At 43.9% G+C, this 15,087-nt stretch overlaps 1 pseudogene; it reads right to left on the bottom strand.

Annotated features, from left to right (window-relative positions):
- Nucleotides 1-14,629: 14,629 nt before the first annotated feature.
- Nucleotides 14,630-14,728, bottom strand: LOC114206602 (U6 spliceosomal RNA; annotated as a pseudogene).
- Between the last annotated feature and the right edge of the window lie 359 nt (nucleotides 14,729-15,087).

Genomic DNA, 15,087 nt, shown 5'->3' with positions numbered 1-15,087 from the left:
GCCAGGTCATCCTTCTCCGCCTGCCTGGTCCCTTGGAATCAATCAGAAAGGACCATTCAAGGCTTGTCCTACCGCCATCTCCCTCCGGGCTCTGTTGGGCTGCCCTTAGGATCTACCAGTTACCATCAACAGAGGAGCTAACCCTTCCAGGCACGACCTGGCCTTCTGTCTTCTACTGGACCACCTCGGGGAGACAGCCCCATGCCTTATTTCTGAGCAGTACGAACACCCATATGCCACAAAAGCCAAGAGAAGAGAGCTCCCTGTTTTTTTCCAGTCTGCTTCCCCAGAAGCTGACATCTGAGAACTTCACATGCCCTCACCTAGCCTCGGTTCAGAAGTTTCTAGGCGACCTTGTCAGACAGGCTCAGAGGCTACCTCTCATGAAGGGATGACTCCGAGTTCCAGCTTCCACGTCCCGCTTCGCCCTGAGATAGCAACATCTGACTCCGAAGAATGCTGACAGAGTGGCAGCTTTATCTTGTTCATCTTTGAATCCCAGCCTCACCGGGGAGTACCTCGCCACACTAAGTTCTCTCTGAAGAGTCGTATAATTTCCCTAAAGGCATGAACATTTAAAGTTCATTTTCTAAAGCATTATAATACAGAATGAGGTGGCGGCGGCGGGGGGGAGGCAGAGACTGTGGCTACTAGTCCCAGATGGAGGTAAAGGCATGGCTTTACCTAGAGGCTCCAACGGCAGGTTTTCCGACTGCCATCATTGACCGCTGGTGATGCCGATGAGTCTGGGCTCCAATGACGCGGAGGAAGGTGCGCAAAGGGGGAAGACTTCTGCCTTTCAGAACCCTGGACCTGTAGCTGGGAAGAGGATCTTAGCAGATATGAAAAATGCCACCACCTGTCTGATATTACCCTTAGCCAATGAGTCCTGCTGCTCAAACACCAACCCCTTGAAAGGAATTAACAGTCTAACATCCTCCCAGCTCTTAAGAAGACACCTGAGTAGCTGTTTGTTTTCAGAATTTCCTGAGATGATGTTTGTGGGTTTCATTCTTGCACTGTTATTTAGATTGCCACACACACATTGGTTCTCCTGATTTTCAGGGGTGTCCCACAGCCCCTTATAGACGTAGGGAGGGAGGACATAACCATTTCATGGGTTACCACTCCCAGACCCTTGTGACTTAGCTCTTGTCCTTTGTTATTGAAATCTCAGTGGCCTCTGCATTTCCATCTTCCTCATATTTGCTTCTGTTTTGAAGAAACTCCAAACAGTCTTCTGTCATTTTGCTCTTTGGTCCTGAACCCCAAAAGTGGGGAGACGCTGGGGCTAGCCACATGGGGTTGTTTTCTAATCAGTGAGTAGTAGCTCCTTTCAAGTCAGCTGAGTCTAAAACGTTTCCTGACCTTTCCTTAGATCCTTCAGGGTCTGTTCAGTTTGGGCACTGGATAGGATGGGAATGTGCTTTGATAGCCAGCTCTTAGAAGGACCAACAAAATTTCCCTCCTTCCCCATAGCAAGGGTCCCAAATGCAATGGCCTGTGACTAACTGAAATGTCGTCATTACCTAATTTCCCAAGATGAAGCTATTGCCCTTTAGATCGAAGCAAACGAAAGGACAAGAAAGGCAGCTAAGAGCTGGCTTGTGGGCTAAAAGGGAAAGAAAGGGGTGAAGAACAGTAGGTACACAGAGGAGGAGTGCCCAGGAGGCGAGAGCATAGCTGACACTCCATGGCCCTTGTCCCTGCTCCAGGCCCCTGTGAAAGCTGTCACAATGCAGCAGGGGCTGGCTCCTGGGAACAGCGCCGTGAGGACAGAGGGCCTGGTTAGCTACTTCTGGACCTAGTCCAGTCCCTCTATTTTTATTCCCTTCATACCTCACACCTGACCTGTCTCTCGGGCAATCTTTTCTGGTGTCATCCCTTTCCTTGCCTCTCAGACGCCTCTCTGCATTGCTGACTCTCCCTCCCTTCTCCAAGGTCTCCCTCACTCACCCTCAGGCTGTCTCATGCTCTCTCAGGTTGTGCCATGACTCACACCTGTAAGAACAAAGGACAGCAAGAGGAAGGAACTAATTTCTAATTTATGAGCTGCCCCTTGGAGCCACATTGATTCTGTATTTCTTGCTCTATCCTCATTTCCTTTGGGCTTACCTCAAGTTGATTTCTGTCCCTTCCAAATTCCATCATCATGGGAGTCCACTGTCCTCAGAAACAATGACCTTAATCTCTGTCCTTGAAAGAAGAACATTCAATTCTGTTCTAGGAGGTACCACAAGATCTGTCTACTTAAAGGCCGGTTTCTTCACATGTATCTTTCTCCTTTCTCTAAGACTGGTGTCATCTCTCCCAGTTCTTGCCCAACCCCAAACCCCGGTTCAGCAGACTGGCCTCCCTGCTGATTCTCACACCCTGCCCCACAGCAAAAGGATTACATGGTATGAAATATTTCAAGGACCAATCTGAAGGCCACATCAGATGTTAGCCCTAAAAATAAACAATCTTCAGAGTTTTATGCTACTCCCAAACCAAGTGAACTCTTAATGCCCAAATCCCTTACCCTATTAGAGAGGAAAGTTAGTTGCTCCACTAGACAGGGAATTCTGAGGCCAAAAATCATTGTTTCATCCCTCATGCCTTGCAATGACCCCAGTAAAATTTCTGTAATTGATTGAAATGATTTCTCCAAATGCATAAGAAAAAAAAAATCAAAGTTCATTTTCTACAGTGTTTTAGCTGGGTTTGGTGAGAAATAAGGGGGAAAACACAGGCTGCTGCCACATGATCCAAAGCGTAGAATGAGTGGGACTTGGTTAGATAGTAATAGGAGAGAAGGGAACCAGGGGAACCCCACACAGAAGATACTCATTGTTGCAGCAGAATGTGAGTAGGGCACAGACGTTCATTTTTGATGATCTCAACTGCAACCGGGGATAAAGAAATCTGTGACCTGGAGATCCCTAAAAAAAACAAGCAGCAGGTTTTCTCCAGTTACTCTCTTATATTCCAGAGAGCTGCTTATTAGGGGAGAAAATGACCTCGATATGGAGTTAAACACATCATCTCCCCTTCCTATGGCCTATATTCAGCATTTATTAAATTCTATTATACGTATTTTTTTGATAATAAAGTTTGAGTTTGGAGGTTAAATTTGAGGCCACCACACACTGACTCTACAATAGGCTTCACAGACTCGAGCAGCTTACACCCACTCTCACCCCAAGGTCAGAATCTCCTGCAGACCACATCCTACGCAGCAAAGTGTGGGGCCAGTTACAGTTCAAGGTTTCAGCTACCACGGTTTTTGGTTTCCAACTTGATATTTTCTAGGGGATTCCCTTTACAGTAGGGCTCCTTTAAAAAGTCAATCACCTTTACCATCCCCTTTGAACCAAGAGTAACTAAAGTAACAGACACATTTCTGGAGGATACCACTCCTTAAGGTCTGACAAGGTCCGAGTCCAGAGTTTACATTATCTCTTGACAGGTTTCCTGGCAAGGGCCATCAAATATCCTAGTGGTATTGCCAAATTTTCCTGCTAGGGTCTCAGGGCTTCTCGACTGGAGTTCTGGGCATGGTGGTTCATTCAGCAAGGACAGGCCCAGCCCCTCTAACAGTTCACTCTGTCATTCATAAAGCTTGTAGTGTATGAGAGTACCTACAACACACACCGCTCCCTGAGCTTGGCAGTGGCCATACAAGAGGACAAAATGAAGGAGCTAATGGTCGTCACTAGCAACAGCACCCAGGGCTCTCTCCTGCCAGAGGTGGTTTCCGGAAACTCTTCCTTCTTCAGTTCACAATGTCTACAGTGTTTCTTGCCTCTTCAAACAACCCTAAGTTCCTACCTTGCCTAACTTCTTGCTGCCTTGTGTTCCTAGATCCTTTTTTTAAATTAGGGTAAAGTACACATAGTATAAAAGTTACCATCAGTGACATAACACATTCCCCGTATAGCGCAGTGATAGTGTGCAATCTGTCACTACCATTTAGTTACAGACCATTTCCCACCCCAAAAGGAACTTCTGTACTCATTAATAACAGTTCCTCCCTGTCCTCCCCTGCTTCCCCCTCCTCCTCCCTCCTCCCTTTTGTCTTCCTCCCCGCCCCCTCCCCGCCCCGCCGTCCCCTCTCTCCCCTTCCCACTTCCCAGCAACCACTAATCTGATTTCTGTCTCTTTGAATTTGCTTGTTCTAGATAGTTCCCCAAAATTGAATCATGCAATAGGACCTTTTGAGTCTGGCTTCTTTCCCTTCGCATAATGTTTTCAAGGTTCATCCATGTTATAGCATTTGTCACCATTTCCTTCCTTTTTATGGCAGATAGTGTCCTATTTAGGGCTATACCATGTTTTGTTTATCCACTCATCAACTGATGGACTTTTGGGTTGTTTCTAACTTTCGACTATTATGAATAGTGCTGCTATGAACATTGGTTTACAAGTTTTTGTTTGAATACCTGTTTTCATTTCTTTTAAGTAGAAGTCTAGGAGTGGGATTGCTGAGTTATATGGTAATTCTCTTTAACTTATTGAGAGACTTCCAAACTTTTCAAAAGATTTATTTCTTTGTTTTGAGAGCAAGCGAGCGAGCAAGCGAGAGAGATTGAGTGTGCACAAGCGAGTGGGGGGAGGGGCAGAGGGAGAGGGAGAGGAGACTCTCAAGCAGACTCTCCGCTGAGCCTGAGCCTTGTGCAGGGCTCGATCTCAGGGCCCTAAGATTATAACCTGAGCCGAAACCAAGAGTCAGATGCTCAACTGACTGAGCCACCCAGGCACCCCCCCCAAACTGTTTTTCACACAGGCTACACTATTTTACAATCCAACCAGCAATGTGTGAGGGTTCCAATTTCTCCACATCCTCACCAACACTTGTTATCGTCTGTTTTTAAATTATAGCCATCCTAAAGGGTGCGAAGTTGTACCCCCATTGTGGCATTTACTTGCATTTCCCTAATGACTGATGATGTCGAGCACTCTTTCATGCGCTTATGACCATTTGTATATACCCTTTGGAGAAATATATATCCTCCCCTGCTCTGGTGTTTGCCCATTTTTAAATTCTTTTTGAGTTGTAAGAGTTTTTATATTTTGGATAATAGATTCTTATCAGATATATAACTTTAAAACATTTTCTCTTATTCTCTAGGTTGTCTTTTCACTTTCTTGAGAGTGTCCTTTGGTGCACAGAAGTTTTAATTTTTTGATGAAATTCTATCTGTTTCTTTTATTGCTTGTATTTTGGGGTCATATCTATGGAACCATTGCCAAATCTGGGATCACTGAGATTTACCCCTCTGTTTTCTTCTAAGAGTTTTATGGTTTTAGCTCATATTTAGAGCACTGATCCACTTTGAGTTAATTTTTATATATAGTGTGAGGTAAAGGTCCTACATCAGTCTTTTGCCCATGGTTATCCAGTTGTCCCAGGACCATTTGTTGAAAGACTATTCTTTCACCATTGAATGGTCTTGGCATACTTGTCAAAATCAATTGACCTTAGACTTATGGTTATATTTCTTGGAACCTCAATTCTAGTTCATTGATCTGTATGTCAGTCTTATTCCAGTACTTTTTTTTTTTTTAAGTAGGCTCCACACCCAGGGTGGTGCCTAATGCAGGACTTGAACTCATGACCCTGAGATCAAGACCTGAGCTGAGATCAAGAGTCAGACACTTAACCAACTGAGCCACCCTGGTGTCCCAGTACTGCATTGTTTTGAAGTAAGCTTTGTATTTGTAGTAAGTTTTGAAATCAGAAAGCAAACACTAGTCCTCCAAATTTGTTCTTCTAAATTCAAGAATTTTTGGCTATTTGGAACCCCTTGCAATTCCATATGAATTTTAGAATGAATTTTTCCATTTTTGCAAAAAATATTCTTGGTTTTTTGGGTAAAAATTAATATTCAATCTGTGAACTGCTTTGGGTGTTATTGCCATCTTAACAATATTAAGTCTTCCAATCCATGCACATGGGATGTTTTTCCATTTATTGATGTCTTCTTTAATTTCTAGTAGCAATGTTTTGTAGTTTTCCGGATACAAGTCTTGTACCATAACTTGGTTAACTTTATTTCCCAGTTTTTTATTTTTCTTGATACTGTGTAAATGAAATTGTGTTCTTAATTCCTGTTTGGATTGTTCGTTGCTAGTGTAGAGAAATACAACTGATTTTTGGTTTTGTACCCTGAAACTTTGCTGAATTTATGAGCTCCTCTAATCTTGGGGGTTTGAGGGTGGGTTTTTTTTTTTTTTTTGGTAACTTCTTTATGTAACCTGTGAATAGAAAGTTTTTGTTCCTCTTTTTCAATTTGGATACACTTTTTTTTCCTTGAATAATTGTTCTGGTTAGAACTTCCAGTACAATGTTGGCTAGCAGTTGTAAAAGTGAGCATCCTTGTTTTATTCCTGATCTTTGTGGAAAAGATTTCAGTCTTTTACCATTGAATATGTTGTTAACTGTGGGTTTTTCCATAAATGTCTTTTATTATGTTGAGGAAATTTCCTTCTATTATTTCTAGTTTTCTGAATTTTTTTTTATCACTAAGGGTATTTGATTTTGTCAAATGCTTTTTCTGTATCAATTGCAATGATTTTGTGTTTCCCCCTTTATCCTATTAATGTGGTGTATTACCCTGAGTTTTGGGTGTTGACATATGTTTGCATTACTGGGATAAGTCTCTATATACTTTTAATACTCTAAGCTGTTCATCTCTCATTTCTATTTCTCCTATTTTATTTATTTCCAGCTGTATGTTTGTATATTATTTCTGCAACCATCCTTCTCCACATTTGTCACTCCCTCAGTCATTATTCTGTTTCTTTTTTATTACTTGTATGTTTTGCTATCATCGTCTCAAATAATTGCCTTATATTCCAGTGTCACAGACAGATAAGAACCAAATTAGGAACGTGGGGCAGAGGGACTTAAAGAAGAGGACACCGTTGACCAATTAGAGGCAGAGCCCCCCTAACCCAAGTCAAGATGAGGTCACAATGGCCACCTTTTCTGTGCCCAGTCCTTATGGATCAAGAATATTGATCCAACTGGAATATTTTAAGATTTTGCCCTAGAAGAAGGGTGGGCGGAAGCTACCATCTTTAGGGTCTTGTTATGGACTAGTGACAGTCTCCTTGACCAATGAGAAGATGTCTACATAACAACATTTGGGGAAGTTTAGAAGCATCAGGAAAGCCTCACTCCCTGAAAGAACAAGACCAACCCCTGCTAATAATGCATTACAGTATACCATTGGAGCTTCATTTCCTTTCTTAGAAATTTAATGCTCTGGCAGACAAATCAGATATTTTGTAAATGTACATGAACAAGTTCAAAGAGGGGGAGAGAGCCAGAAGGTCAGGTGTCCATGACAAGAGGGTCTAGGAAAAGGGAGGAGAGTGCACAAAAGAGTAGTTTGGGAAATTTGTAAAAATACTTGCCCATTGTATAAATGGGCCCAGGGTGAATTCTGAGAAAAGGATCCAAAAGACAGAAGTTACCTTCTAGAATCAGAATGTGAGTTCCCCTTAAAGAAGGTCAATGCCCAGATTTGTCCAGGACAAGTCATGAGACACAGGTTTCAGAACGGACACAGGAAAAAATCTCTCTTCTGAATAAGAAACAATTTAGTTTCCATGTTCCAGCTAAGTTACACTAAGGCTTTTTCGGTTTCTATTAACAAGGAAAGTAGTTTAAAGTATTTTCAAAATTCTAAATTCTCACCTATCATAAGTGCTACCAGCTCTCAGCCTTTCAATATAAACCCATTAAGGAGTCCGTTTCTGGCTGCCATCCTAGGTCCCACTTTACACCCCCACAAATGTGATTACTATGGGAAATTCTTGTCCCATATATTTTTTTTCTAAAACCTGATCTTGGTTCTCATTAAAACCTTTCAGATTCTTATAAAATTGTTGTGTGTGGAGAAATACTAACCCCTAAACCAAATATATCAGCTCTAAAAAATATCAGAAAGATGACATTTCTGTCAAGTTTTCCTGTTTGAAATTGCCTTTAGCTTCTAATTTGCAGTCATTTCTTGTCTGATTTTAAATTATTGAGCTATTTTTCTGCTGACAATTGGATCCGGGCTGAAGGATGACTTCAGTGATAAATGCCATGATATCTCCATCTTTGTCAAGCCCCTGTCAACCAGGGGAATGAACATTCATCCCCACAGGGAGAGATGGAGAAACCAAAATTATCCCACGTCCATGTGTGATCTTCAGGTAAGAAACTGGAATGGCTGAATCCTTCTGTTTTGAAGGTAAGCCACCTCCAGAGCTCATTATTTGGGAATTGCTCTCTAAAGTAGCTTATGTATGAATTTAATTCAGTGTTTAAAAAAAAATACCTTATTCACTTAGCCTTCAAGTTTGTTTACCTCATTGTGATTTTAGATTCCTTCAGATGATTGAGAATGGAGATCTAGAGGAAAGGGATGGCCATGGGTGCCTAAGAAGTGGAAAGAGGGTACTGAAGGAACCAGCAGGAGGGCATTGACAGAAGAAGTCCCTCATTTCTCCAACCCATCAGCTGATGATACCAGGAGGAGGCCTCCGGTCATGTGGAGCAGGTACTACTAACAACCAGAGGAAGCCCTCTCTGAAGCAGCCAAGACCAAGGCCTATTTCAACCCCACCATGCAGGTAGGGAAGGGTGTCAGGATCCAGAAGTGACACCAGGACTTTTCTCCATTTTAAGCCTAATTGGGAACATTCTTGACAATCACCAAGCCTCATTTTCTCCACAGCAGAGCCACTTAGCAGCACCTGCATTGTTTCAGGTCATTTAAATTGTGCCCAAAGTGAGGGCTAGATTTCAACTTTTTAGCTTGACTAGAGAATAAGGCATGTGGGGAGCACACCAGCTAGCACTCACCCAAAACAACCTGCACAGAAAAGAGTTACTGTAGCAGGCCTGAGACTGCTCTCTGGAAAGGCCTGTGTGCAAGGTTGGCCCTTGGCAGGCACCGAGGAATGTGTATTTTGAGAACTAAGATTTAGGGTTCCCACCACCCTAACTGATAAAAGAGTGGTCCCCTATGCCTAAACTGTTTGCACAAACAATATGTTTTGTGCTGAACACCTGCTTCCCTTCTGTGAGTCTGAGATTTGGGTACACAGTAGGCAGAAAGTGTCTATACACCTAGCTCTCAATAAAAACCCCGGGCCCTGAGTCTTCTAATGAACTTCTCTGGTAGACAGTATTTCACATGTGTTGTCACAACTCATGGCTGGGGGAATTAAGCATGTCCTGTGGGATTCCACTGGGAGAAAACTCCGGACTTTGTGCTCCGTGCACCTTCTCCTTTTGCTGATTTTGCTTTGTATCCTTTCACTGTAATAAATCACAGCCATGAGTACAGCTGTATGCTGAGTCCTGGAAATCTGAGAGATTCATCAAAACCGAAGTTGGTCTTGGGGACCCTCAATACACTATCCAGTTCTTCTTTTCCTTTATTCTATTAGTTCTAATACCTAGAAACACTTTGCAGGGGGGTGGGAAGGGAGAGGAGGGGAAGAAACATTTCTAAGCCTTCAATCCCAATATATTCCCCGCTGTCCCTTTCCATTTCTGCTCCATTCAGACATACCCCTTAAGTTGCTTATCTTTTCTCACATCTCCTTCTCTCAGAATTACAGAAAAATTCTTTTAAAGAAGCTTGTCAACCATGGCAGAGATGCCTGAGGTATTGTTCATTCTGGGGACTATCTTCCAGTTTGACAGCGTACTTCCTGTATGTTGGTTTCTGATACTGTGAGCCTTGATTTCTCAGTCTTCACTGCCTTTTACTTTAATCTCCCTCTCTTAAATTTGTTTTTCCCTCTGCTATAGTGTCCATCTACGTTTTTGGTCTGTTCTGCAGCTGTCCCTAAATCTGTCTCTATCTCTGATACAGTCTCAATTCTTGAATGTTTGTGTGTCTTCCTTTCACACAGCTAAATTTCATTTCAACGAATTTTTTCCGGGGAAGCCTAGAGGAAGAAACCATCTGAGTTTCTGAGTACATGAGTACAACTACTTGAATCATCTCTCTGTGTAAACCCAGGATGATATTTTTCTCTGCTGGGCCCCGCTGGATGAGAAACAATTATGTAGATAGTACCTGCTCCTGTTAAAATCTGTGCTGCAACCTGGCTGCCTGCAACACACCCACTTTCAGCAATGAAGTGAATATTTATATAGGGGGTCTACATCTTGACCCAACACACTGCTACGCACAGGCGAAGATCTCCGTCCTTCAACCCAAAACATCAAGAAGTGATTTTAAGTCCTACACTTGACCAGTGACAAAGGCCAACCTTCCCAAAGTCCCACCATCTTGACCAAAGACTTGAAGACTTCCACACCCTTTCCTTTTTGTAAATGTGCTGCCGAAGTGAGCACACACCCTATCCTTTTTGGCTGGCCCCTCTGGGTCCAGGTGACTAAGACACAGCCACTGTTTTGTTTTAGAACAAAACAATAATAAACTTCCTTCCCATCCCCTACTCCAATGAGAATTATTGTTGCAAAGGCAGAGATAACATAATAACGTGCCTGCTGCGGTCTCAACCCCAAAAGGTTGTCTGTCGCTCCCGGCAGTGTTTCCCAGCTTCCAGACAGGGCTCCAAGTCTTTCCGGCTGGGTTTCCAAAAATTTCAAATGGGGGCTTCCAGACTTACTTTTGGAAGATTTAGGATTTTATGTTGAGATTTCAGGACACTCTTCGTAGAAACTATAAGACTTGTCAAAGTTTCCAAAGCTTCTGCAAAGGAGTTACAGGGCTCCCTGGAAAAGACCATATACTTCTTCTCTGGACTATTCAGAAGTTGCAGACAGCAGCTTATAGCATTGTCTTCAAAGACGCAGGGAGGAGGTGATTATTTTTATAGTCAGGGAGGCTTCTAGAGGGTCCTATCAGCATATGCTCTCCTCAGCCACGCCCTTTCATTCATTCATTCAGCAAACATTTAGAGAGTAATCTACCATGTCCTAGGCACTGAGTTGGATCAAACTTATGACACAAAGCATCAATGTCAAGGAACTCACAGATAGAGCCTGCTCCTAAGGCTCTCCTGCTGGTGGGGGCTGCCACCATCTCGCCCTGCCTTCAGCTCCCACAAGACCCCTAGTCTTTAAAGCTTTGGTTCTCTTCCAAGCTGAACAGCTCAGGGGTACCAGTCTTTGAGTTGGGGAGGAGCTACGCATGGAGTCTCCAGCAGCAGTTTTTTTCCAAGCTCTTTCAAAAAGTTTCCTAAAACCTCCTATGGAGTGAGACGAGGAGAGCAAATCTAAATCAGCCCACCAACTACAATTCTTGGGCCCTCCGGCATTTCTTGGCTACAATCTGAGGCAATGGTAGGGTTCTCCAAAGAGAAAGAATTTAGGCCATTTAGGACCAGCCCTACCCAGCCATACTTTGGTGGTCTGGTAGCAACACTTTCTGCCACATTTTCAAATTTATTCCCCAAAGAATATGTTCTCTAAGGAAACACATGGGGAGTGGGGTTAAGCTCCTCCCATTTTCAGGAGTTTTGCTCAGCCAGAACCTTCTTCCACACAGCTGAGATTTCAGCAAGCTTCACGACTCTATTCAAGGGACTGACTCCTATTAAAATGAAAATCCCCAGATGATGTCCAGCTTCCATCAGACTATTTCACACTCCTACTGTGAAAAGATAAGCCATTTGAAAGGTGGGGGTGGGAAACAAGCTGCACTGGGTACCTGTGAAGAAGAAAGAGGTGTCTTGAGGGGGTATGAAAAGACTCCAGATAGCTTTCTCTATTAATAGCCGGCCATTGGGTCAACCCTGAAAACAAGATCCAAGTGAGTGCTAGAAGTGATATAATGCCTACAACCAGGGGCACACTCTCTGAGAGAAGCCAACCCAGGGCCCAAACTGCACAGCAGCCTTCCAAACAGGTAGTTGGTTGTCTCTTCCTTCCAAATACCCAGTACAAGGACCCCCTACACCCATAGTGATTACGCCTCTCTGCTCCTTGTGTATTTCCACACCTCTTCTATCCAATAGACAAGAAAAGCCCTGAGGGAGTCTTTGAAAGCGTAGGACATCACACAGGGTACGGCACTATCACCAGGAGAGACTAGGTAGGCTCAAGTAGAGGAAGAATAAGAGCTAAGCTCCACAGTGGTGTAACACCTAACTCTGCTAAGCATTCCACATATTCAACTTACTTTACCTACCCAGTATCCCTATGAGGTAGGTACTACCTATGATTTCATTCTCATTTTACTGTTGAGGAAACTGAGGAACAGATTTTAAGTAATTTGTCCAATGTCACACAGCTGGTCTAATAGCAAGACTCGATTGCTGGCGGTCCCGCCCCTGACTCAGCTCTAAAGCCTACACCTCTCCACGGTGACTGGGCATTTCTCTGACAACAAGACTTATTTCCCGTGACTTTTTCTTCCTTTCAGTTTTTGCCCCATTGTATGAGTTTAGCTGCTGAAGACCAACCACTCTTGGTCCCCTCATCCTCCCGGGACAAAATTTTCTCACTTTTCCATCTCTGGCCCAATTTGTCAATCCCTTCTAACTTGGCCTTTGCTCTGCTCCCCCCTCCCCAAACTTGAAGCCTTGTGGGACCTCTCTCTCCCCTTCTTTGGAGCTGAAAACTGAGACGGAGTCTTCAGTGGCAAGAGAGCCAACCCGCACGGTCAGAGCAGAGCGGGGTGTGAGTGTGCTCGCGTCGCCAGCCTCTTGGGGCTCTCCGCTGTCCCCTACCTCGCCTCTCATTCTTTGTTCACATTGTTGCTCCTGGTCTGTTGGTTCTCCCACCCCAACCACTGTCCTTCCCCACATATTTTGCTGCTGTATCTATGTTTTATCGGCCTTCCTTTCCTTCTGCTACAGGTCAATCTCTGGAATATTTTTTTTCCTCAGTTTACTCGTTCTATATCTTGCTGAAGATATATCTGTGTCTGTTTTTATTGCCTTTTTTTTTCCTTCAGGCCAGCCACAAGAGGGGAACAGGAGTTCACTACCCCAGGATAAAAGCTGTTCTCTTTTAACATAGTTTAGAGGCCTATGCATCTGTCTCTAGCGTCAACTCTGGCCACTTGTGCCCCAACATGGCACTGTAGCCATGAGGAACTTCATTTTTTCCCGAAATATGCTCTGCCCTGCACAGGTGGTCCTTCCTGCCGCTGGAGAGACTTTACCACCCCGAACCCAGTGCTCAGCTAACTCCCTCCCATTCCTTGTTAAACCTCAGACACTACTTCCTCCAGGAGGCATTCTTGGCTGAGGCATCTCTCGTATGAGTGTTTCCTCCCTCCTGTGTTTCTACTGCTAGAGCAACGATCACATGGACTGCCTGTTGGCTTATACCTTTCTCCCTTAGACTTAGATCTCTGAAGGCAGATTTACTTTTAGACTTACATCCTTTCCACACAGTACAGTAAAAAGGCTGCTTCCGGTAGCCTTCCCTCCCAGCTACTCTCTCCCCATACCATCCTCTGGAACACTGGCTCATTTTTGCCAGATTTGGGGATTCTACAAGCTCAAATATTATCTGCTTTTTCCACGCAAGTCTCAGGAGACTTTGATCCCCTGGGGGTCTTTCTTCTGGGGCTTCTCATGGCAACCTCCCCTTTTATTAATCATGGAAGAAGAAAGTGAGGTTAGGTAGCGATTTTGTGGAGTCCTTCCAACAGCTGTGTTGGTGGCTCCACTTAGGGGTAGGAAACCTGGAGGAAACCCCCCGCATGTCAGTCGCCGGATCCACTGTCTCTAACAACAGTGTGCGTTCCTCCAAGGCAAGCACCACGCTGCATTCTTTTCCTCCCTTGCCCAGTGCTCTGAGAAACCCTTGTCGAAATGCTTCATTCATATGTATATGTGTATGTGTGTCCATATAATGTGTGTATATACATATATACACACTATCTGTATGTACATATAGGTAGTTCTTTTACATAGACCGGTTACACACACACACACACACACACACACACACACACACACAGTTTAGGAGTATAGGAGAGGGATGGGATATAGGTCCCAGATGATGACAGTACTCCCTCCAGAGTATATTTCTGGATGCACCTGAGAAATTGTGTATGGGCCATGCGTTGGGTTCTGAGGACCCAGTCAGTTTCAAACACTTGTAAATCTGAGCTGAGAACATTTACAGTCTCCTAAGGGAAAATAGCTTCCTTAGCAGCTGTTGCCAAAGAAAAATTACATCATTGCCTTGCAGAAGTGACACCCCAATGCTCTGCCTGTAGGATCTGTTTATTAAATGAATATCTGAATATTGTCCAGTCAGTTCATATCCTCTCATTTCTCTGCATGCTTCCCAACCCTTGAGAAGGAATGTGAGCCACGGTATGCTCAAGTTTCTATTGCTGGCTTCAGCACCAACCAGAGCCTCTGGCGGGGCCCATTCTGCTCTGGACTCCCTCCTGGCAGAGGCAGCATCCCACAGCTGACCCTTACGTCCCTTCTCCAGCAGCTGAGAGCTCAGAATTGTCTCTGTTCTGGCACAACAGTGCCCTGGCTGAGTCGTCCTATGGACCCTCCTGTGCTCCAAGCCTTTAGTTTCAGTAGCTTTCTCGAGGAACTTACGCCACATCTCATGAGGTAAATTCTTCAATCGTCTTCCTTTACATGATTTTTCTTAGCTATTTTATTTAATTTACTTATTTTTAATTTTTTTAAAAACAAGGAACGCTTTGCAAACTTGCACGTCATCCCCGCGCAGGGTCCATGCTCATCTTCTCGGTATGGTTCCGATTTGAGTATATGTGCTGGCCACTTTTCTTAGCTATTTTAAACATTTCCTCTCCCACATGAATCCTAGGGTCATCACATCCAATTTTGGAACAACAAAACAAAAGGATTCATCGGGAGGTTATTTTTAAATCCTCCACCTAATTGAATTTTATTTTAGTTTTTAAAGATTTTATTCATTTATTTAAGAGAGAGAGAGCATGAGTGGAGTATGGGGCACAGGGAGAAGCAGACTCCCCACGAAGCAGGGAGCCCGACGTGGGGTTCGATCCTGAGACCCTGGGATCATGACTTGAGCCAAAGGCAGACGCTTAACTGACTGAGCCACCCAGGTGCCCCCCCATAACTGTATTTTAAATCAAATTCTCCTTGCCTGTCGAATAG

The sequence above is a fragment of the Eumetopias jubatus genome, unplaced genomic scaffold (assembly GCF_037043125.1).
Source record: "Eumetopias jubatus isolate StellerSeaLion01/CBP00866 unplaced genomic scaffold, mEumJub1_p1.0 scaffold_7, whole genome shotgun sequence".
In the NCBI taxonomy this organism is placed as follows: domain Eukaryota; kingdom Metazoa; phylum Chordata; class Mammalia; order Carnivora; family Otariidae; genus Eumetopias; species Eumetopias jubatus.
This window is presented reverse-complemented; position numbering and strand designations above follow the sequence as displayed.